This window comes from Pantherophis guttatus, chromosome 6 (genome assembly GCF_059756535.1).
Source record: "Pantherophis guttatus breed Tessera chromosome 6, ASM5975653v1, whole genome shotgun sequence".
Lineage (NCBI taxonomy): Eukaryota > Metazoa > Chordata > Lepidosauria > Squamata > Colubridae > Pantherophis > Pantherophis guttatus.
The window spans coordinates 29,566,244-29,592,102 of record NC_142068.1 but is presented as its reverse complement, the minus strand read 5'-3'; positions in this window follow the sequence as shown (position 1 = coordinate 29,592,102).

The following is a 25,859-nucleotide window of genomic DNA, read 5'->3' as shown; positions in this document are numbered from 1 at the left end:
AAAATACGTTACAATGTCTTCAGGTAGTTTGTTATGAAAATTACTGATCAGCCCTTTGAGCTACATTTAAAAGACTTCTGTGTTGAGTTATCATGCCTGAATAAAAATAATAATTTAAGAACGTATTCTGATTTTCTTCTAATACAGAATAACAAGGTAATGACACAACTTATGGTTTTGCATTGCTGCTGTACACCTGATAAAGCTGGGAATGGATTTTACAAAAACATTAACTTACATGCAATTGTGTGGTTTACAACATGAAAGACATGATATAAAATCCATATAGTCCAGTTTTGTTTTCCCATGTTATTTAAGAGTACTGTAGAAAATATGGTTTCCTACAATAGTTTATTGTAGAAAATATGGTTTTCTACAATAGTCTCAAGGCGAAATTCAACTTACAATTTAGGACTACATAGCCCATTGCAATGTGTTGGTATACAATTATGACTAATAGACTAAATAAAGGATCTGAGTTCAGAAACTATAGTGCAAAACATAAATTAGGATTGAAGGACATGAAATGAACTTTATAGTATGACCATTGAATTCAGTCACAGTGATAGAAATAAATATTTTAAATTCTTTCAGTCCAGTGTCTATTGTAAGTGAATGGATTCAGTTCAGGGCCTTTTCTGGTAGTTTAGGAAAATCAGTAAATTATGAAAGATTAATAGAAGTAAGATAGTAGTGTGATCAAGATAGTGAGGGGTCTGAAAAAAATAGCCTTAATAAATCTGCACATGTTGTGTTGAGCATGTAACATACACCACCAATGGCAATAATTTACGTCTTTAAGTATATTAGTCTCCAGTTTAATATTATCTATCATTTGGTATCCTCTATTTTTCTTTCTGAACACGAGAATGGTAATCATCAGCACACCATTATATCCAATAATATAAACTACAAATAATCCTGCTAATATAATCCAGATTATATAATAAACATAATGTGAAATAATTTTGCACTGTAAAGATTGGTTCTCTATATATCTTTACTTATGTCTACATCTATTTTTAGTTTTGCTTTGGTAATCTGTTCAAGCATGTGCCACCTTCTAAGTACAGTAAAACCACCATTATGAGAGACTATTTTTAGCAGTAATTTGGAATCCTCATTCAAATTCTGTCCTTATTTGCCTAGAAAATAGCAGATACTGTACTAACAGTATAATATAGAAATATAACTATGTTAAGTTACTATTTTGTTATACTAAATATCTCTCAGTTAAGGTTAGGATAATGTAGCACAGCAAAACTTGTTTTGTGCTGTATTTTAGGAATAAAAAAAATACAAAGAAAGATAGAATCTGTAGTAGAGGTAACGATAAAATAATTAACTTTGTTAAACCACTGTAAATAGAAACATTTTATTTCTTCATGTTCCTTTCTCAAGCATTCGGGTTAGCTGAACCCTTCTAAGATTTTTATGTAGTTGAACATTCAGGCCTTCAGAACACTTAGCTATCTGGTCATTGTGTCTGCTTCTGCTTCCAAATCCATACATAGACTCCCTGTTAATTGTCTTAATAAATTCATTCTCTCCATATTGACTGTCTTATATCCTTTCCACAATTTTTGTAACAGCCATTGCTTGCTCAGGTCAAACAAGTTACTGAACATCTACAATAAGCAATCAGCAACTTTAAGGACACAGCGGTTGTAATCAGAAGCTATTCAGGTCATCACCTTTTACCTCAATATCTTCACAGACAGTTGTCCAGGTATTTCTTTTTCTTCCATACCTTTTCTTCCCTCTGAAGTCTTCTACCAGACTTCTTATAATCTTTTACTGTTCATTTGTTCAGCGTATCCCTTGATATGTAATATTTAAAACATTAATTCCAAAATAAGGTTTTACTGTATTAATTTTACAGAGGTATATTGTCTACGCATTTGTATGTTTATGTATATATTATGCATATAAAGAAATTTTAAATAAATGAAAAGCTATAAGAAAAGATAAAGACAATAAAAAATAGTGAATAATGAGAAAAGAAATTAGAAATAGAAAAGAAAAAGAGAACAAATTCTAAATGTCAAAATTCTAAAAGCACAATACATGTCATCTGCTTATTACAAGGCCTTTACATTTTATCCTAATTTTCAACTACATCATTAGTAAAATATAAATGCAAGAAGGGAAGATTGAAAGTTTTCAGTTTTAACCAGTGGTGGGTTGCCCCCGATTTTGACCGGTAGTAAAACCAGTGGGAGGCTCTGCCCACCACCCTGGATGTCATCATAGGACATCTGCACATGCGCAGAAGCTTGGTGTGTGAACAGAAGCTCGGCGCATGCACAGAAGCTCAGTGTCTGCACAAGTAAAGTGAGCGTTCGCGCGTGATCCCGTGGCGAACCGGTAGTAAAGGTAAGTAGAACCCACCCCTGGTTTTAACCTTTGTCTTAGTTGTTTTCATAATGCTGAAAACAGGTTTCATGGAAATATAATCTTATTTCAAAGAAATAAGGAATAGAAGATTCAAGGGCAACAGTCAACCCTGATGGCTGCAGTTGTTTATAATATTGTAGTTGACTAGATCTTAATTGTGAGATAGGAGACTTTTTGAAAGGATGTGTAGGAATCCGATTCTACAACGCCAATCTTTTGCAACCTTTACCCAAGCTGCAAGACAATCGTGAAAATTGTCTTAAAGCAATAGCAATAGCACTTAGACTTATATACTATTTATAGTGCTTTACATTAGTCTCTGAGCAGTTTACAAATGTTAGCATATTGCCCCCAACAATCTGAGCCCTCATTTTTCCGACCTCAGAAGGATGGAAGGCTGAGTCAACCTTGAGATAGCCAGGATTGAATTCCTGGCTGTGGGCAAAATTAGCCTGCAATAGTGCATTCTAACCACTGCACCATCATGCTGAGAAAGGCAGTGTCTTGGAACTAAGATAAGGTAAAATAGGCTAGAATTATCCACAATGACAGTATGTGAGAATAATAACAAGACACTATTGTATTTATTTAATAGACATATTTTATGAAATACATTGCTAACCCTTATGCTAATGAAGATTTATAATAACATATGATAGAATTAATAAATATAAAAATATAATAAAAATAGCTACAAATCGTTAATATAAAAATCCGAGTAGTATGTACATTGGATGATATCTTTTTGTATGCCAGGTTAAAATATGACAAAATTAGTAAAACCATAGTAGTAATTTGTTAAACCATAGTAGTAATTTGACAAAGAAAGTTAAAAAACATGTAAATTGTTAAACAAATTACTGTATGAAAATCTCTTTTATGGTGAAGACTTATAACAAAAGATGTCTTCAGAGAACATATTTAAAATGCTACTGTAAACCTCCTGGCCTAAATTCCATTTATTTTACAAATGGTACAGATAATAATGACAGCCAATGTCGTGCAGTTGAATGGTTGGACTATAGCTGATCAAAGTTCAAGTCCATGAAATTTCCTGGAGAATTTTAGACTAGTCAATCTATTTCAGCTCAACTTACCCAATGAAGAGATATTCCCTGGTAAATCATTTCAACTTCCTGAAAAGTCAGATAAATAATATCCAATAAATGTATACATTATAATAACCAACAAATGCATACATTCCATTGGTAAATCAACATGATTATTAATTTGGGCCTAAATAAAGAACATAAGGTTTGTGTTTAGAATGTGCCATATTGTGCTGCCAGGGTCACTTAGACAGTAAGATGGGTGGCATATAAATTAAATAAATAGAATTGCCAAGAGTCAGACATGAGTGAATGGATTTCATCATCCTTGCCCTCATCCTCCCCCTTGCCCCCTCCGTCCTCCTCCTCAAATAAATAATATTCAGTCCTAGATATCTTTTGACTACTATTGTTAGAAAAGTCACTACAAATCATTGTGTCCTATATTTTTTCATCATTCACAAAAAATTGAGTTGTTCTTACTATAGAAAATGAATTGTGATAACAAACTTGTATCTGTGAGATTTCAAATCGTTGCACTCCCTGGAATACCTCTAATTTATTCAGGGGTTTGTCATTTCTGCTAAAGATGAGCTTCGTAGCTGGACTTCCAAATTAACACTTCAGTAAAGCTATCACACACACTGGGGTAATCAACAGGAGTCCCAAACAACATAATGCACTGCTTATGCCTCAGAACGATACTCTTGATATAATTAATTATGTACTGCATGGTGCAAAGATGTATTTCATGCTCTCTGTGTATAATGCAGTGAAATGAAACAGATGCTGAGGACAGACAGAAGTTTTAACGGCTTTTTGTTAAGTCTTGATATGATCGATATTGACATTATTGTGATATTCATTTCCATATAAGAAATATAATGGCATGTTCCTATATAGCACTATTCATTCAAATCTAAATATTTCATGCACCATTTCACATGTTTGCTTTAAACATCCATTTTGAATTGTCCAAGTAGGCCTCATTTAAACCTTACAAAACAAAGTAATTCAAATGAGAAATCAGCTAATATTCAGCTAATAACAACTAAATATTGTTTTTGTGATAGGAGCTACATCAATTTTATAAGCGTTCTAATTTAAAATGAGCCACTTGACTGTGGGCTTAAATTATTGCTACTTGTCTTTAAATATTTCCCTCTTCTGAAAATTATATATACAGTATATATTTAAGATTTTATAAGGATGGTTATCATTCTTAAACTTTACTTGTTTATTAATATACTGTATAAATGAAAAGCAGTCTGATACCATTTGCACAAAAATTCTTTCATATGCTTTCCTTCACAGAACAGGCTTGTAAACTCACCTGATTTAAAATCAATAAATAAAATTTTAAAAAATATATCTAAAAAGCTTGCTTACAGAATAGACATGATAAATAATTGTAGATAAATATATGAAATAATAATACATTTCTTCAAGCTATTGGGGCTACTTTATCTGAATGCAGACAAGTAATCCTTTAAAAATGGAGCAAATAGGTCAATCTTCCTCTTCTTCCTTCTTTCTTCAGTAAAAATTGAACTTTATAAGCATAAACTGGTTGATTATTCCTCTGGCTATTAGAAGACTAGATGAACTAACCTGATAGTTACATTTCCAACCATTTTTAGCAAACAAATAATCAGTTTTAGCAATTAGTACTGAATTAATATACCATTGGTAAAATATCTTATATATTTTTCCTAAGTATAATATTCACTGTTATTTTTTTCTTCCATTTATATAACTATTGTTGCATATTAATTGTTATCTCTGAACCCAGCGTACATTTAATCCTAAAGACTTTAAGTTGTTCAGTTTCTGAGTCATGATTTACTAATAATTTCTAAATAAGACCTGGCAATTTGACCATTTTTGTGATATAAACTGACTTTCAAAATCTGCTAAATCTGATTTTGTATTGATTCTGATTTTGTGTTTAATCTTGGTTTATTATTATTATTGACAGTATACACAGCAAACGAGATAACCATGCTGGATTTCGTATCCCAAATCACTAGTCGAACACTTCCCAAGTGTTTAGGACTGCGTGATGTATCGGCGGATTATGCGACCAGATCCCAGTAAGGTGGCTTTCTGCAGCTGACCAATGGTGATCTTGTCAGCGCCAATTGTTTTTAAATGCTTGCCTAGGTCTTTCAGCACAGCACCCAGTGTGCCGAGTACCACTGGAACCACCTGCACTGGTTTATGCCAGAGTCTCTGCAATTCAATTCTCAAGTCCTGATATCTGGTGACTTTTTCAAGTTGTTTCTCATTGATTCTGCTTTCACCAGGTATGGCAATGTCGACGATCCACACTTTTTTCTTCTCCACAATCGTGATATCCGGAGTACTGTGTTCCAAAACTTTGTCAGTCTGAATTCAGAAGTCCCATAGTAGTTTTGCATGCTCATTTTCGACCACTTTTTCAGGCTTATGATCCCACCAGTTCTTTGCTACAGGCAGATGGTAGTTGTGACAAAGTTCCAGTGGACCATCTGAGCGACTGTTATGACTTTGTTTGTAATCAGTCTGAGCTATTGTCTTGCAACCGCTCAGTATATGATCAATGGATTCATCCATTTGCAGAGTCTGCATTTGGGATCGTCAGCAGATTTTTCTATTCTGGTTTTGATTACGTTCATTCTAATGGCTTGTTCCTGGGCTGCAAGACTCAAGCCTTCTGTTTCTTTTTTCAGTGTTCCATTGGCCAGCCATAACCAGGTCTTTTCCTTATCTACTTTTCCTTGGATCTTCTCAAGGAACTGTCCATGCAGTGCTTTGTTACATCAGCTGTCAGCCCGAGTTTGCATCGTCGTTTTCCTATATTGAGTCTTGGTTTGCTGCACTTTGAGCAGCTTCCTCTTGTTAACCTCCATCAAAGCTGGTTCAACATTGTCTTTCACATAATCTGCCAGAGCAACATCATCATCATCATCATCATCATCATCATTATTATTATTATTATTATTATTATTATTATTATCATCATTATCATCATCATCATCATCATCATATTCATTATTATCATCATCATCATCATTATTTCTATTAGAATGGTATCACTTGGCTGAAAATATTGAAACCAGTCAGGTAGTTCTGACCATTCTGAAGAATCTCAAAAGATTTTGTCTTTGTCTTGTTCAAAGTTACCTCTTTGAAAACTATTTTTAATGGAATTTTGATACATTTCTGAAGGAGAGCAACACAATTGCATGGTTCAACAAACTAGACAGAATCTAATTTAGTTTTCTCATTCATTCTACGAAAAGGGGTTGCCTGAATTGGGACTTTGTGATTAATGTCCAATGTTTGGCTAGTAGTATCACCCTAACTACCGTGTTTTCCCGAAAATAAGACCCTGTCTTATATTTTTTTGAACCTGAAATAAGTGCTTGGCCTTATTGCCATGCACTCAAAAGCCCGATTGGGCTTAGAATCAGTGGATGTCTTATTTTGGGGGAAACAGGACAGCTACCTATTAATGAAATCTTTGAGTTGGACTTTTATGTTCACCAACCTCATGCTACTGTACTAAAAGGATGGAAAATAGTCCTTTGCACAAATACTATGCTCATGCTACCTGAGAGAAAGTAAAATATTGGATCTGTTTGAAACAATTCAAAGATGTGTTTGGTCTGTCTCACAACAGGTGGCTATCAAATGTATTCATCTTGCTTGATCCACTCCATATTCAACCTAGGATTAGAAAAATGATCTTCTTTGAGTTTAACAAGATGGATATTCTCCAATGTTTGCCAAAAAAACTGAACTGAGGTATAGCAGGTGAAGTGTGCTGTCTTTGCATCTTTCTTCTTGTCATGAATTTTTGATTTATGGACACTGAGATCATTGTCTTCAATCTACCGTGAAGCTGTCCATTTGGATTTGAATGCAGTCAATTGGGTTATGATTTGATCTTGGGGTTTCAATATCTTTAAACAATTTTTAATCTTGTTACTTCAATGAATCATATTGCTACTGGAAAATAGAAGAGAATCTTACCATCAGTTCTGCATTCCACATTTTGAACACAGCATTATAAATACCTTTAAAGGGAATTGCCTTGTATCATGCTTTAGTAATAACATTTTTTGAACTATCAAACTAAGTCCTTATTTTATAAATAGATTGCAAGTGCATTTTAAAGTCCAGACAAAATCAAATTTCCTTTAATTAAGACTAAATATGAATGTGGGCATACACAGCTGCTTTCTTAAGCAGTAAATTGCCATCTCTCTCTGGAAAAACTTCATACACCATAAATACTTCAGGCAATATGCATACAGATTCAGTGTAAAAGTCAAAAACTTGCTGCTTAGATGGATGAAATATTCATAATAGGAGAAGATGATGAGAAGCAAAACATCTTCAAAGAAAAACAAGCAAATCTAGTTGCCTCTTATAAAAGCACCTTTGGGAGATTCATAATAGGTTTTCTCAAAACTTAAGAAACATGGCTTAGCATTAGTGAACACAAATTTGTCCTGATTTGACCTAACACAAGTGTTAGATTCAGCAATGAAGGGACAGTGAAGACCACCTTGATGTTGCAGGGATATGTTGAAGAGCCAATCATCTATAGATACAGTGCCATTATCTATAATGAGAAACTGTACTATGCACACGAACACTTCCAATAAAATGGAATCAGACAGATTTGAAACTCTGCAAACTGAATGAGTTGCATAGGTAGACCTACTTCCAAATAATACTGAGTGACAAAGTTTAACTGGTTGTGAAAACAGAAAAATATTGAATATCCCCTGTCCGGGAACCAGTAGCTACTAAATTATTATCTTGGCTATTTTTACCTTGTAAAGCTAGGAGCCTCTTACTATTTCTTTGAATTGGTCCTTCTTGGTCCTAATTTGTAGTATTTTATTATTGCATATAGTTTTGATCTTATTAACCATGATTTACCATTTATCTCAGGGCACTTCTCTATTATGCTTATTACCATACATGCCTTTTTGAATAATTCAAAATATCAATTATTCTTCCAGCCGGCACCAATTTCAAATAGTAGCAACATTTTTCCCTTTCTCGAACTAGACTGCCATATTAAAACATTTCAAAACTAGAGCTTAAAATGGATATGACATACGGGCAGAATAGAATTGTATACATTTCTCTCGGTTTCTTTTCAAATGAATTTTTCCACCTCCCATCCTTTTTATTTTTTATTTTTAGTAAATAAATTATGCTTCAAAATGGTAGGAAATAATAGCATCAAACTGTAGTAATTATAGTCAAAGATGGCACCAGGGCCTCCTATTCTAAAATCTTGGCTGAAACTATTTTTTGTCTATGGAGTCTTTGATACTCTTGAACATATTCCTTCTTTTCAGTTAGTTTCTATGCATTGCATAGCATAGCACAACAGAGCCAGTTTGGTCTAATAAATAAGGCACCAGGCTAAAAAGCAAGAAACCATGAGTTCAAGTCCTGCCAAAGCCATGAAAGTCACCTGGATGACCTTAGGCACTCTCTTAACCCAACTGACCTCACAGGGTTTTTGTTGCGTGGAAAATAAGAGGAGGAAGGTGTATTGGATATGTTCTCAACCTTAGTTATTTGCAAAATAATAAATAAATTATTATTTATAATTTATATAAATAAATAAAAATAATATCAAAATTCTAATACTATAATTCAGTACTCAAGAATATCATTATGAGTATATATGGACCTATAATTAAACTATCCAGTTAAAAAAAAAAGAAAACTCCTGGCAATTTTATGGCATGCATTCATTAAATTTACAGTATGCATTCATATTAGATAGGAAACTTAAATGTTCTAAGTACTTCTTCAGATTTAAAAACAGCTAAGTTATAAATTTAAGATAACAGCCAGCTTAGTAAACTAAGTGAATATAGAAATGATATCTTGTGTGCTTTTTTTTCTCTTCGAATTAAAAATAGAGTCTTTACTATTTAAAAAGTTCAAAAATGCACGCTACTAATACATTTTAAGTTATTAAGAATGAAAAAAAAAAACCCTTCAGAACCATTGTACCATGTATTACTTTCAGGGCGCACAGTGTGGGAATATTTGGTAATGAAAGTTTGATTAATGACATTCATCAATTTTCCAGGAAGGCAAGGATCATGTTTGACATGTTGGAATTCTTTGAAAATACAAATAGCTTGATAGTAGCATAGCAGAGAGGATTTATTAAAATACAACTTCCCCCATTCGAAAAGGTTAATGCCATTACAAAACATACAATAGATGAATCTTAAGACTGGAACGCAGCATGTTATAAGTTAAATCTCACTGTTAATATTTTGTGGGTCCAAAAATGAATTCGTATTACATTCCAGAAGCTCTCAAAACTCTTGTGTATTAAGACTGCTGTGTTACGCAAATACTGCATTATGTGAAGCAGGTTGCAGCTGCATTACAGTTCAGCTAATGGCCACCCACCATCAAATATTTGAAACAGCTATCTGTTTCACAATCCGGAACTCTTAGAATCAATAGGAGCCTTGCTGCTTATTTTAATTAATATCACAACTGTAGCTCATCTTGAGACTCTAGTCTGTTGGAAAGCAAAATGTGGGAAAAGCTGTTCCCACAACTAGTTGTATCTCTCAGGGCCCATTGGATTAGATGAGTAACTACACAAAATGGCAACCATGGGAGCAATTCTAGGCATCACCTTGAGGGTAACGGGGCACAGAAAGTTGCAAAGCTCTGTGTATATTCCAGGACATTTGATAATGCATAAGGCCATATCAACCTCAAGCTTGTTATTTACTCAATCTAGAAGCAATTTTACAAGGGCACAGAATTATTTCTCAGTTAGATATGTTAATATATTCTAAAAGTCAATATATACCAATATATACTTGAAGAATGAGCTTTGAGTTGTTGTTTTTAGAAACCAGACTCTGACAAAAATCTTTAATGAGCAAGAAGCTGTAGTTTTCATTATTTCTGAAAGCTGCAACAGAGCAGGAATATAACTTACTTTTGGAGCAAATCCTGGATTTTTTGACCTAATGAAGCCCCTGTTCTTCTCCCAGGTCGTTGGTGAGGGTGATTGAAGCCCCGTGTATGGAGTGATGGACTGCTTCTTGCTGTTGCCTGGTTGTTGCCATTTTCTGTTCTCGTTTTTACAACTGTATTATGTTATTGTTTTTCCTGTTTTTTAAAAGCTCATGAACTGCCCAGAATATCTGGAAATTAGCAGTTGTACAAATAATTTTTGTAAAATGGTGAACTTGGTATCCCTTTTCCAAGAATGGCCTAATACTGTTCTTTTGATTGTTTTGGTTTTTTTCTGAAATTGGATAAGAAATCATGCCACCAAGACCAAAATATCTCCCATCAGGCTATTAGTTTCTTATTCCTGACATAGTAAAATGACTGTGAGAGTTCTCATACTGATATCCTAGTAGTTTTTTCTACAACATTTAACTGGTATAAATAGGTTTGTCATCATGAAAGAGACAAGCCACATCTCCCTTACTAAAAAAAAAAAAAAGCATAAGAAAACTTAATAGAAGTTACCTCATTATCTCTATACTATTTATGTTGTGATCTATTTCTATTTCTAATAAATATTATTGATTTCTAGTTCTAAAAAATACCAAATTACTTTGAATTTACTGTTTCACAGTACTTCTGCAGCAAATGAAGTCTGGCAATAAATGAATTTATTCTAAATGAATGAATTTATTCATCTTGGTGGAATATTTACTAAAGATAGAGAAAATGAGAAATTTTAACATATGAAAGTGCTAATAGAAATTTAGTATTATGTGCCCTATAGCAAGCAATGGATACCTTGTTGAAAGAAACAAAATTAGCTGTGTACAATATAAGCACGTGTTTGGTTCAGGTCATTATATGGAAGTAAGAATTGATTTTATGATGACACCTCCCTGATAATACTATTGTACAGATACTATGACTTATGTACTTCAAATGTTACATCATCCTGTGCTGGTGTATTCTTCTGATATCATTATAGTTTGTTAGAAACATTGCTGGATCCAAGAAAAATGTTGGCTAAATATTAAAACAATGGTGTAGTTGATATATCTGTATCTATCTCAAATGTAATTAAAATAAGGATGCAATTCAAAATGTTACTATTCTACAAACATTAATTGTACTACATTATTTACATGTTTCATGTACTTTTAATTTCAGGTATAGACATTACCTTTAAAAAGTAAAGCTTACTATATTAGTTTTATTAATTAATTACTCAGGCATTTAAATACTGGCTTGTTTTTGATGCATTATTGTTTCTTTAAGCTTGTATTATATATTATTTCTTCCCCTCTTTTAAATAATGAATATTTATCTCTCATCATATACCAAACTAAAATTTTCATTTCATTTTCTATACCAGAAAATTAGTCTTTCTACTTAAATATTGATTAGCATCTAAACATAATTATAACTTCAAAAAATAATGCTAGTAACATTTTAAATTAGTATTTTAAAATGCTAGCAACCAATAGCTTTTTAATGAGATATATAGAATGTATGGTTTAAGATGATGTATGGCCACCTTAGTATCTGCCAATTTCTCATTTTTAATTTGACAAGAAGGGAAAAATAACAAACGCACAAATGTATTAACTCTGTTTAATTATGACCTAGCTTTACCAACTTTTTGAAGTATATTCTGCACAAAAATGAATTGTAATTCCTAGTCCAAAATGATTGTGCGGTTCTGTTTTAAATCTCCTAATCTACCTACCCCAAATCTGTAAATAAAAATGAATCCGTTGAAATTTCATTTTCTGGATAAATATGCAGGCTGAAACAGTTCTAAGTCAAAATGAGAATTCTGAATTTTACAGTGCAGATTTTGGCTCAAAAACTATTATTGAAAGTTGAGTAAAATGCATAATCAGAATAATGCATTATTCTGTAGAATAATGTAGAATAATAATGTAGAATAATTTTTGTAATAAATGTACATATTAATGTGTGTCTGTATATACCAATGCCAGACTAGTCAGATATTGCACAGAAATATGTACAAAATATTTTTAAAACTAACATAAACCAGGTAGACTGAATTATCAATTTATTCTTCATCTTTATTGCTTTAACAGACAAAATTTAAAATAAAAAAAAAGTACTGAAACATATCTAATGTGATTGGGCTTTCTATGGGTTTTCAGGATCTGACAGAAATTCAGGGTAAAATATCAGTTCAGAATTTGTTGCTCTCTTATTAAAAAAAACACCATAAAAGTGTCTAGTACTGAGCCATGGTGACGCAATGGTTAGAATGCAGTACTGCAGGATACTTCTGCTGACTGCCGCTGACTGCAATTTGGCAGTTCAAATCCCCACCAGGCTCAAGGTTGACTCAGCCTTCCATCCTTCTGAGGTAAAATGAGGACCCAAATTGTTGGGGGCAATATGGTGACTCTGTAAATCACTTAGAAAGGACTGTAAAGCACTGTAAAGCGGTATATAAATCTGAATGCTATTGCTATTGCTATTGCTATTGCTAGTTCTCTTGCTACATTTCTTAGCAAGAGTTGGCACAGTTATTTACAGCTAAGGATACCAAGCTTAGGGTCTCCTGCTGTCTTCATATATAAACACAACCACTTGAGATTCTAAACTGCAGAGTAACTAAACTTTTTCCTCTTCATTTAATGTTATGTAGCATAAGTGCTTTTTTCCTGGATATGTATGCACTTTTTTCCTCTGTGGACCAGGCTGATAATTGACTTTTCTCTGATTAGTGTCCATTATCATCTTCAATCTCTACCAAGGTTATCTGTGAAAGATGGACCATATTCCATAAAGTATCCACAACTTTACATTTCTGGCTATATTTCCTGGGCTTGCTCTCTTCTGCTTCCTGGGATCACTATCCAGCTAATTAACCTTCACTAATATAAACAATGAGACATGGGTGGGAACAGTGGTATGAGAGGATGGGGAGAGAGAGAAAGAGAGAGAGAGAGAGAGAGTATTAAGTTTAACTGAAGTAGGCCATCCAATTAAATGTTACTATTAATGATACTGTAAATGACACTGATATTAATGTAAGTGAATTGGCATAATGAACCCCAAACAGAGCCTAGCATGCAATGGCTAATCTGCCTGGTCATGTATAAACAATGCACATAGTCCTCTTCAGCCTGAAAAAGTATATGAAAAAGTATGACCTGGATCAATACATAATATTAGGTATTATTTTATACTTGGGCAAACTTTCATTTAAAACATTTACACATAACAACATTGGAATATTTGAATCTAAAGTTGCCTTAACAGTATATTTTAATCAAAAGAATTGAATCACATGATCAAAGACTGCCTTGATGACTTTTGAAGCAGAATAGAATTCTAATTATAAATGTTATAGAACTATTATTCAAATTAAAATAATAACTGATAATGTTGCAATCATTTATTTATTTACATTCCACTTTTCTAAACTTTTAGAAAGCTTGAAAAATTGCTTTTACATACAGATATTTCCTATCCAACAAATTTTGTCCTTCCTCTTTCTCCCAAATGTAATTCCTTGTCCTTCTACCTTATCCTCCAATTTTTCTAAAAGTTCAGTGTGGCCTTTCTTCAATACCATCTACCATTTGACACAGGAATGTAACACAAAGAAATATAATTCATTCATACATTCATTCATTCAATTATCCATTCATTTTATTTATATAGCCGCCCATCTTTAAAATGCAACTAGGGTGACTCAAAGAAGAAGATAGCCTCCCACAAATAACCTAGTCCAGTTCCATGGATGGCTTTAAAGATAATAACCATATAAAAAATATAGACGTTTTCCCCTTGCTATGTGCTTTGAACACAAGCACAGAAACAAAAAGGGTTAGTTATAACATAACAACCTTCCTCTATAATCTGATTCCTTTTCTACAAACACTTCATTTTCATCAATGTTTTAACTTTGCACTCATGCTATTTAAAAATGTCCAGGCCAGCTGCTATCAATTAGGGACTAAATGTATCATTATATCACACATATTGAGCTTCTAATTATGCCTTCAATAGCATATTGTCATCCAACACAAAACTAGTCTAGGTTTATGGTTTAAAATAATAATATTTTTAATTTGAAAAGCAATGTTGCACTTTAAAATTTGCTAAATCTTTGCTGGCCAACTGATAGCAATGATTTTTTTCATTTTCCTCATAGATCCATCTGTAAAACAACCTGGTAAAAGAGAACTTATTACAAAACAATGCAAAATACAAGCCCTGAGAATAATAATCCTATAGTCACAGTGTCAGCTCTGGATTGCCATCCCAATATATCCATTCTGCTATCTAGGTTGCTTTTAACAATTAAAAAAAGAAAGAAAAGAATCATTAAACACCAAAGTTTGTGTTTAAGATGTTGGTACTGATACACTAAGTGTAACATCAAAAACAACATTTGTATGTATTCTGGTTTTTTGTACTAAACTGGATGACAAATTTTCCCAAAGTGGAATGGCATCCCTAAAGTTTCAGTTCAGCTGTAGTGAACTGAATATTGCTGTCAAAAAACTGGGTCTCAAGAGTTTGAGGGAATTAGAGTGATAAGATTTTTCATCCTTTGCATTACCTGGATCATCTGACTGTTATCACCAATCTCTTGCTATCTGATTATATGACAACCTTTTTCTTTTTCCTGAGATATATGAGCTAGTTTTCACTGGAGAAAGCAATTAAGTTAGGAAGAATTTGTGGTAAAAGGAGACCAGGTCACCAAAGAACATGATGGCTGGACACCATAAAGCTGACACCAGCCAGAACATAGAGAAACTCAAAGAAGCGGTGCAAGATTGAAAGATCTGGCCGATAGAATTTCCAACAGTTGGTCAATAAATATCTATGGAGATTCTCTGTTATCTAGGTCATAGTTGTCCCAAAGGTGCCTTTCTCCTTGAAGACATTTTGCTTCTCATCCAAGAATCTCCTTCCGACCTGAAGCTTCTTGGATGAGAAGAGAAACATCTTCAAGGAAAAACAAAGAAAGTCCAGTTGCCTTTTGAAAAAGCACCTTTGGGAGTTGATCAATAGTTTATTTGACCCTATGATATTTTTAGATTTTTTTTTAAATAAACGCAAAAAAGATCTGTTAATTTTTTTACTTCTATTTCAGCTCCTGACAAACTACTCCACCTTTTTAAGAAAATGGCTAGGCACTTGTAAGGCATCATTTCTTATAATTATTTTATTTTTTATATATTCATGTTGGCATACTATATATATCCCATTTAGAAGATTCTACTTCAAATTTCATCACAGTCTATATGAAATCTGATTTAAAAGGTTTTTTTAAAAATCTACTGATCCAATTTCCATTTGATTTGGCATAATCTGTCATCTATGTATCTGTCTGTCTGTCTGTCTGTCTATCTATCTATCTATCTATCTATCTATCTATCTATCTATCTATCTCACAATCCTACCAAGCAAAAAATCTACATATTTAATATGAAACAATTGCAGACTCATTGTAGGTTAACACAACATCTCAATCTAATGCCTATGAAAAGAGTGAGCTCTTTAAAACCTTTTTTAAGAACAGCAGTATCAAGGCAGTACAGATCATGTGATCTGTTTAATTACAAGACACACAGACACATACACACACACATACACACACATTTGCTATGGTTCCCAGACTTATTCTGGATACATCATTGGATTGCATCATTTCCAAATCTTAGGATCAGATTCCTGAAACAGATCATATTGTCACTACATAAATACCAATGAACAGTTGACCACAGTATAAGAGGGCTATCACTTTGTGTAACTAATGGCTTATTATCATTGTTAGTTAAACACTTGTGATCTAGTCTCAATTACCTATGGCTATAATTCTTACAAAGTTACTTTCAAACTTTTTTGGGAAGTTTCAATAAAGCCGGCAGCAGAAAAGTATATTCCTAACTTTTGTGTTTTTTATTAATCAGCCGAAAAGACACAGCACCACTTATCATATTTACAAGTTTCACATACTGATCAGTCACCATTTTACCAAGAGTAAAGGACTGGATGGATCATGGGCTAATCCAACTGAACTCTTGTTGTGTTCTCTTATTCTTATACCAAGTGTGCCTTCACATTTAAGTTTCCTTTCTTACAACTTCTTCTATTTCAACTTCCATTTTCAAATCTTAATTTTCTAGCTCTCCAAATGTATATACAAAACATCTCCAATAAGAAGAGACAAGTGACAGTGACAGGTGTTAAAAGAGAAAGTGGTGATATCAGCAATATTTTTTTCTTCTAGGAATGAAAGAGGTAGCCATGCCAAAACGCAGGTAGATACTTGGGAAAAAAATTAAAAACACTTGGCAGGGTGGTTTGGACACTGACTGACTTTTGTTAAACAGGAATTTCTTTGCTGATGTTTCAACTGCCACAGTTGCAGACTTTGCTCATAGATGTCCACAAGAGTCTTCAAATGGTGAAAGAAAATACATCAATATAAGTATAATGATATAATATCATATAGCAGATTTTTTTTTCTCAAGAATAGAGTAGGTAGGTTCAGGTACTGTTATTTTTCTGTTGGAAACAAAAAGTATATTTATAGCACTTTATTTTTAAATAGCTGCACTAAAAGGTACATCTCTGTTGTACCACCATTACCTAAATAGAGAGTGATGAAATAATGATGCACATAAATTCTTAAATCAGAATATTTTATTGCTGTACAATGCTGTGAAACTATATAAAAACACAAACTTTCTTTATCTGTCGGTGTTAGATAGTATATATTTAGCATCTGCCCAGGATAACATTTTGCTGTGTGTTTTGGGTTTCATCTTTGTGTCCATTTGTCATTATTGTCCATTTCAGAGTTGGTGGCAGGTTGTTACATAGCATGATGCTACTCCTGCAGTCTCTTTCCTTATTCCTAGGGTTAGACATGGTCTTTCCTTATTGCTTTTTAATGAAGAGTCTTTTATCATTTTTGATAATGTAAACAATTCTCTTCCAAGTGCTCCTTTCTTATTTTGGATTTATTATTGTTTTTTGTAGGTCAATTTTTGTTACAATGTTTTTCATCATTGTATGTAATGAAATATAATTCCCATACTTGATACTAGTAATTTCAAATTTATGATATATTTTTATCTATTTATAGTTAGATATAAAGAAATATCAGGTTTTAAGATCCAGACTTATTTCATGCTTTTCAGTTTCATGGCATCCACAATCAACATGACGTTTGCTTATAATAGTCTTTAACAAACTAAATGCAAACTAAACCCATCAACATTTAGCAAAGACATTGTACTCAAGGCACATATCCACATAAGGCACATATCCACTCATCTTTTTGTTTAAAGAAGTATAAAAGGATCAGGTTTCCATGTATGCAATCCAAGTGTACAATCACTTCTTTAGATTTCTCATTCCTTGGGTGTCACATGGGGGAAATTATTGTTTCATCGTGAAAGAAAGATTTTCTTATGTAAATCATTGCACTGTGTATTGAGCACATTATAGTTCTATATTTTTTAAAAAACATTTTCTTCAACTTCAGTTAACTCTTAATGCCTTCATGGATCTACCCAATTATTGCAATTTTCTTTTTTGCAATAATACAGAAGATTGGCCTGTACTCTCTTCTAGAATGTGGGGTATGTGTTTATGTACACACAAACATACACTTTAATTTCCCAATTTAGCCCACGTTTGATAGTACCTGATAGTTTCACGAGTCCAGTACTAACCTTGTCAACCCATTACTATTATTCTCACCTGCTTAGGCTCCCTGTTATAGATGTACAAATTGAAATGCCTGCTCCTATAAAAATGTGTTCAAGCCATATGCTACAAGGAATGCATGTCTATTCCATGCTTATTATTCAACATTTGGCTGCCTTATAAAATATCCTTCCTCTGAAATTAGATTATGTTCATCCCTTTTGATATTCTGAAAAGTCCTCAGGTTTGGGCAATGTCGCCAGGTCTGCCGCTCCCAGGCAACTAGAGACTTCTTCTGATGGCTCCATTGTTCAGGTAACCATTTTTATCATCCCACCCCTGTGGAGTGTGTCCTTCACTTTTACAATATTTAGTAACAAGTTTTTTATATTGTACATTTGTTTTTATTTATTATTTTTATTTGATTATTTTTCACCACTCAGAGTCACTTTCGATGAAATGGATGACTATATAAATTTGATATATAGATGGATAGATGGATAGATAGATAGATTCCTGAACATCTCTGTACAAAGCCATAGTTTGAGAATCAACATCAAACCAACAATATCAAAATTGTTTAAACTACAGAAAAGAAAGTTTAAAATATTTATATTGCATGAACAAGTATGTTGACATTTTAATGGACTTCTTCAAATTATTAGACTCCATATCAGTTCCTGAAAACCATTAGCCATGATTTTACAAAATCAATATGACTCTCAGAATTTTTATTCTCTAATTATTTGATGCATGTTTTATTTCTTGCATAAGGAAGTCACAAGGTGCAGCTAAGCAATCCATTGGAAGCTTACATTCAGAAAGAGGGGAAAGGAGCCAACCACTGTAGTTAATATAGTGTCAAATTCCTGCATCTGAGTACATAACATATTTCCTTTCCACAGGAGGTAGTTATGACAAATTAGAAGTCTGAAAATTTTCTGATGGTGTAAAAGCTCCAGCTGTCACTGGGGAGATAGTGATCAGATTTCATAGCTGCATGGTCCCACGATGCCTCTAAGAGTTCCATATGGTCATCCAAATGTTACAACTGAGCCCACTGGAAAAAAAATCTAGTAGGAGTTTGCTTATAGGATGGAAAATTCATAGTGGATGAGTCTAATAAACAACATGCTCTTGAATGGTTCACTGACAATCAGTATCACAGAATCCTCCTTATTCTTTGAATACTGAATTAATGGAAGTAGCGTCTAACTTTTCTTTTTGAACAACTTACATAATGAATGTAGGCTTGTCAAGTGGATGTGCTATGAATAATTAAGGTGTGTATATGAATACAGTGATAAACAGCCATTCCTCCAGCCACTTCACTTTTAGTTAAAACAAAACAAAACAAAACAAAACCTCCCTGCTCTTAAATTGTTAATACTATTACTGTGGAGGAAGACACTTTTGTTCATGTCAAAGATGTAAGCTTAAGCATTGTGCAACAATAAATGACGGATGAATAATTTATTGATCTTTAAATGGCCTTGTCCTTGGATGTATGTCTTATAACTAATTTGCTTAGAGACACATCTGGTTCCTGGAGATAGCATCTGTTTTAAAGAAGGTCAGTACTTTATTTTAAAATGAAAGACAGAGAACATTCTCTTTTATTTGTTATGCTTCTCTGCATCTCTATCTTAGGAATGCAAGTTAAATCTAGTTCCGTTGTACCTATTTTTTATATTTAATACCAAACTAAAAGTTGTGCAATCTGTTGTTCAATTTTAAAACCCCAATAAAGAAGCACATTAAAGATGTACTTGCAATGAGTTAATACTTGTTAGGACTTCTTGAAATATGCCTATGAGATTTAAATAGAGCCAGTGTAGGCTTTGTTTGAGGGTAAGATTTCCATTTGTTCATGGAGTTTCCCAAATGATCTTGATTTAAATGAATTCTTTTAACAGTAAAAAAGTTTGGATATAAACAGTATTGTTTTCAGGACATTCCAATTTCTGGCTACAATTGATCACATTCTCGTTCCTTTGTGTATGAATATTAAAGCCTATTGCTAAGATAAACTTGGTGTGTGTGTGAGAGAGAGAGGGGGGAGAGCGAAAAGGGAGAGAGAGAGAGAGAGGGAGAGAGAGAAGGCGGGAGGGAGAGAAAGAGAGGGGATGTTTTTTCAAACAAAATTCTTGATTCATTCAGTAGAGTTCCTTACATAGTAGAGCTTTACATAGTATTTCCACCCCCCTGGAATTAAATGAATTTAATATCAAGAAACTTCAGATTAGACACACATACAAATAGCCTAAGTTTGTTTAGCTCTGCAGCTTCTTAAGGGATTTCCTTAAGAAGTTACCAATTCTGATTTGCTGACACTCCAGTATAAATTTTAATACCTATATTTTTCCTAATATCTTTATGCTTAAATGGAGAATGAGTATTGCATTCCATCCTTAGTAAATGAATTTGAAATAGAAATGATACATCAGTGGAAGAGTGATAATAACAATATGTTTATCCATCTATATCACCTTCCAGGTGAACTTTGCACTTGGGAGAAGCATTATATATTTATTTTTTTATACATCTCACCTTGAAGTCTTCATCAAATGTTTAATTATTTGAGGATTAATGGATGCAGTTCACAATTAGGCTAAAGTATGATCTGATGTCATCATCTCAGTATGATGATATACATTTTGATGCCAAAGCACCTGTTGTTTTGGAAGGAAGCAGCTGATATCATTATCTACTCAGTCAGAGAGTCCTGCTACCCGCTGCTTAAAAAATTATCCTAAGGTGCACCGAAGTTGGGGTAACAGCATTAATTTCTTCACTCTCAGGATAAGCACAGAATGACTTTACCAATACAAACAAAAACCCTCTTTGACAATCTCTGGTTTGGTATAATAGCAATAAGGCATATTATATATAAAATTTTGATATCAAAACACAATCTAGTCAATATTTTGCATCATATTTTATAAACTACTTCTGATTATTATAGTACACACAATCTTGTACTGAGATTACTCTGGAATGCACAATTTAAAGTTTCTGGTGTGACTCTGTCTTGTTTGTTTGTTTTTTAAAAAAGTATAAAGAGTTGTTACAATATAAAGCAATTTTTATAGAGGCTTCAGCTTATTTCTATGGCACTTTTCTTTTCATACAAAAATCCCTCTGAAGTTGCTATTTTTACAAGACAAATCTTTCTGGAACAAGCAAAGCTGTGATACAGAACTATTTAGGAGGGGTAGCAATTATTTATATTTATAAAAAAAGACAAGCCACAGCATATTTAGCATGGTTCAAAATAAGCAAGGTGGTAGCTGCAAATTGTAAAATGTAACATCCCCTTTTTAAGATACATTGATATTGCATTCATACATGTGCAAAGCAGTGAGAACTTCAATGGCACCACAACTACCATCTATTGGTGTTGACTTATCCTGTAGAAACATCATGGGATACAAGCTTTTGTCTGTAATATACAGGTGTACACTATATATCTGTGAATGTGAACCTATGGCATGGGTGCTAGAGGTGGCACGCAGCACCCTCTCTGTGGGCACACGAACCGTCACCCCAGTTCAGCTCCACCACACATGCATGCACACATGCCTCCCGCCAGCCAGCTGGTCTTTGGGTCTCTGCCGCGCATGTGTGGGGAGCAGGGGCATGTGGTGGGGACCACAACACATGCACGGGGCACATGTGTGGAGCGCACATGCGCAGGGGGTGCACATGTGTAATGTGCATGTGCAGGGGCCACACATGCATTGCATTTTGGGGGTTCGGGTGTGCGCACATACATTAGTGCGCACTTTAGGCACTCGGTCCAGAAAAGGTTAGCCATCACTGCTATATATGATAGACTATGAGACAATTATCCCATTCTTTTCTATTTACTGCTACAAGGCTATTTTTTCCAGAATTTACCCAGGTGTGATCTGAATTTCATTTTTCTTCTATAATTCAGTAATTAAAATATAATTTCAGGCACATTAAACAACTTCAGTAAATCATATTTTTCCCCTTTCTGTTCACTCATATCTGATTCTTGGATATTGCTGGAGAAGTCCCTGCAGTTTTCTTGGTAAGGTTATTCAGAAATGGTTTGCCATTGCCTCCTTCTACGGCTGAGAGAAAGTGAGTGGCCCAAGGTTACTTAGCTGGTTTTTATGCATAAGACAGGACTTGAACTCACAAGCTCTTGGTTTCTAGCCTGCTGTCTTAACCACTATACCAAACTGGCTCTCAAACATAGATTAAGCAAATTTAAAAGTTAATCAAAGCCACTATAATGCAATAGTCACAGAACTAGGTCAAGGGCAAGGCTCAAATCTCCAGTTAATATGAGATTCATGCAACACTGTTAGCTTGATTGCTCTTTTTCAGCCACAGGACTGTAACTTTTCATGTGAAAGAAATAAAAATTGTTAAATGCGTAAGAAGCAATTATATTAACTATAATTAATTTATATTTTATTTTTTATAAAATTCACTTGTTATTGTTATTGTTATTATTATTAAATTTATTTGCCACCCATCCTGCTACTCTCTGCGCTTGAATTCAGCGCAGTCAAATTTAATCTTTGTCCTGATGCCATTGAAGATCACATGCATTTTGGAGTGACAACCCATGTTAGCCCTTAAAAGCAAAAGGTTTGTCTATCCATCTGCTATACATTATATGCACTGTATACACCCTCAGTCTCATGGATCTCGGGGGGGTGGGGTGGAGGGGATGGTGTCCATTAGATATCATTGTCCAGCGTGGATCAAAAGTTAGGCTTTTTCTAAAATGGTATGCTACATACAAAAAAAGGCAAGCAGTTTTTGTTGCATTTGAATTCAATAAAGTTAGGATCCAGGAAATTATTTTATTATATTTTTCAGTCTGTTTCCAGCCTACATCTCAGCACCTGGATGACCTTGTTTGGGGTGAGGTGTTAGGCAACACCCTGCCTGATTACTATTTGAATGGGAGGGAAATTCAGGATTATAAACTTGTCTGGAAAATTTAAAATGATCACATTAGCAAGCTACTTCTATGTTATTTTCAATAAAACTGAATCAATGTTTATGGATGTACCAGGAGTAAAGTTTGAGCCAAAGGCATATTTATTTTAATAATCTTTTTAATGATTAGAGAATAGATGCTATATTATGTAGCAGGTTACTATAGAGTATACATATACTATATATCAGGAGTGGGTTCCACTTATCTTTACTACCAGTTCGCAGTGGGATCGCACTCGCGTGCTTGCTTCACTCGTGCGCACGCTCTTCTGCACATGCGCAGAAGCTTCTGTGCATGTGCAGATCACCAATGATGACATTGTGCTGGCTGGGCGGAGCCTCCCACCGGTTTTACTACCGATTCTATAGAACCAGCCCGAACTGGCTGAATCCCACCACTGCTATATATGTAGTATATATGTACTACAAGAACAATGCAAACAGATTCTATCAACTATGGGATCCATACTATATTGTAACTCCTCCCTAGCAAATACCTTATGTATGGGGATGAAAAGGACTTTTGGGTGCAACTACTGTATGTACTTAGAACTCCTACAACCAGTGGTGGGATTCAGCCAGTTCGGGCTGGTTTGGGCGAACCAGTAGTTAAATTGCTGTCTGGCCCCACCCCTTTCAGGAGTCCCCAAGCATCTCATTTTGGCCACCAGATAAGTACAGGGAGGCTGACTAGGCCCAAAATGGGGCATACGGGGGTGAGGTGTGCCCCCCCGGCCCATTTTCACTCCCAGAAGGTTCAGGGAGGCCTCCTAGGCCCCAAACTGGGTGCGGGGGATGTGGCGCATCTCCGGCAGCCTGTTTTTGCTCCTGGGGGTACAGGAGGCCGAGTGCTGCCCGTCACACCCCCTGGCCATGCCCACCATGGCCATACCCACCCATTTGGTCATTAGGGCAGAGAACTGGTTGTTAAATTATTTGAATCCCACCATTGCCTACAACTTTAGTAAAGATAGTTGAATAAGGATTGTTTTTGTGGTTCATAAACACACATAAAAGGCCTTCATCAAATACATATGGTGAATTTTTGGCCTTTTTTAGCCTAATTTGAGATGCTTGGTTTAGATATTAAGTTGGTCTTCCATTATTAGAGTGCTACTTTTAAATTTCTTCTGCCAGTTAGAAGACAATAGGATTTATGTTTCCTAGAGTTGTACAGACTGTCTTCTCTGTTGAAAGATTTTCTCTTTTTTTAAAGGAATATATAACCCCTCGATCTTCAATGGGAATTAGGCTTCTAATATACATTTATATGAAAAACAAGTACTGAACATTAAATATTAATATAAAAATAAATGAACAAAGTTCTCTACATTTTAAAAGCAATGAATAAATACTTAAAAGCACATCAAAGCAAATGAAAAACATTCTTAAGACATCAATTTTTATTTCTTAATATTTTCGATGGCTCAGATTCATTATATATATTATACATATACATATACATATACATATACGTATACATATACATATACATATACATATATGTATAGTTAATATTTCGGGTTTCTTCCCGTGTAATTGTGGATATATCCCTAAAAGGGTAGAAGCGACGTTTCGACAGAATCCCATCTGCCATCATCAGGCTTATGTCAGCAGTCTTTTGCAGTAACTGTCGTTGCTATTTCAAATCTGGTGCTGGTATTCTGGGATGTATATATTATACACACACACACACACACACACACACACACACACACACACACACACACACATGCAAACATCTTGATTTGCTGTCTTTGCCTTATAGAAGTCACATTGAAATAATAATTACTGCATATATATATATTTCCAGTTAACCAGCCACAATGCAGCAATTATTATTTCAATGTGACTTCTATAAGGCAAAGACAGCAAATCAAGATGTTTTCATATGTATATCAGAAGAGCTTATCTTGAAAATCTATAAAAATGTGTTCCATTTAGTTTCCTGGTTAAATTTAATAAATGATATGTTATGCTTTTAACGGGCTCTCTGCTCAGAGTCAATGTACAGCATCAGGATTTCATTGTATAATTTGCATGGATATGTTCTGGTGATCCCAGAATGGCCTGTGTCTTTTCACTAATGGGAAGAATGTAAGAAGATGCATGAAGATCATTAGAAATGATACATTTCCAATATATACATATTCCTGTCTTGCAAACAATCTCGCATCCAATAAATTAGATGCAATTTGGGCCTGCTGTAATTTCATCTGTTATGCATAACATTTCAACATTTCAGTTCTGGTTTCTGCTGAAATATTCAGGAGAGCCTTTCTAGAAAATAGATAAATGTGAAACTGAGAAATTTAATATTTGGATACTTCCAACCTTTCCCCACCTCCTCATTTTAACATTTAAATATCTCAGGGACACAAACTTCTTCCTCCAATCAAATAAATTAGGACCAGTGTGAAAAAAGAAAGAACATGAATGAGAAAATAAGTTACAATTATCTCAGAGAAAATAAAATATTCCAAGAATTCCGATATTTCCAGCAGCAGTATTTTTGGGGTTGGCGACAAGAAATCTTTTTTAGGCTGGATATCTACTATAGAAACAAGAAGGAGATCTCAATTTCTTTCAGTATTTCTACAGTCCACTGCTCCATTTCCTTCTGCAGTTAGCCTCTGTCAAAGATAGTCATTTTATTTCTAAGTATAAAACTGTTATGTTCTCTGATCTTCAGTCATAAAAGTTCATGTTCCACTCAGTCCTTCTTTCTTCCTT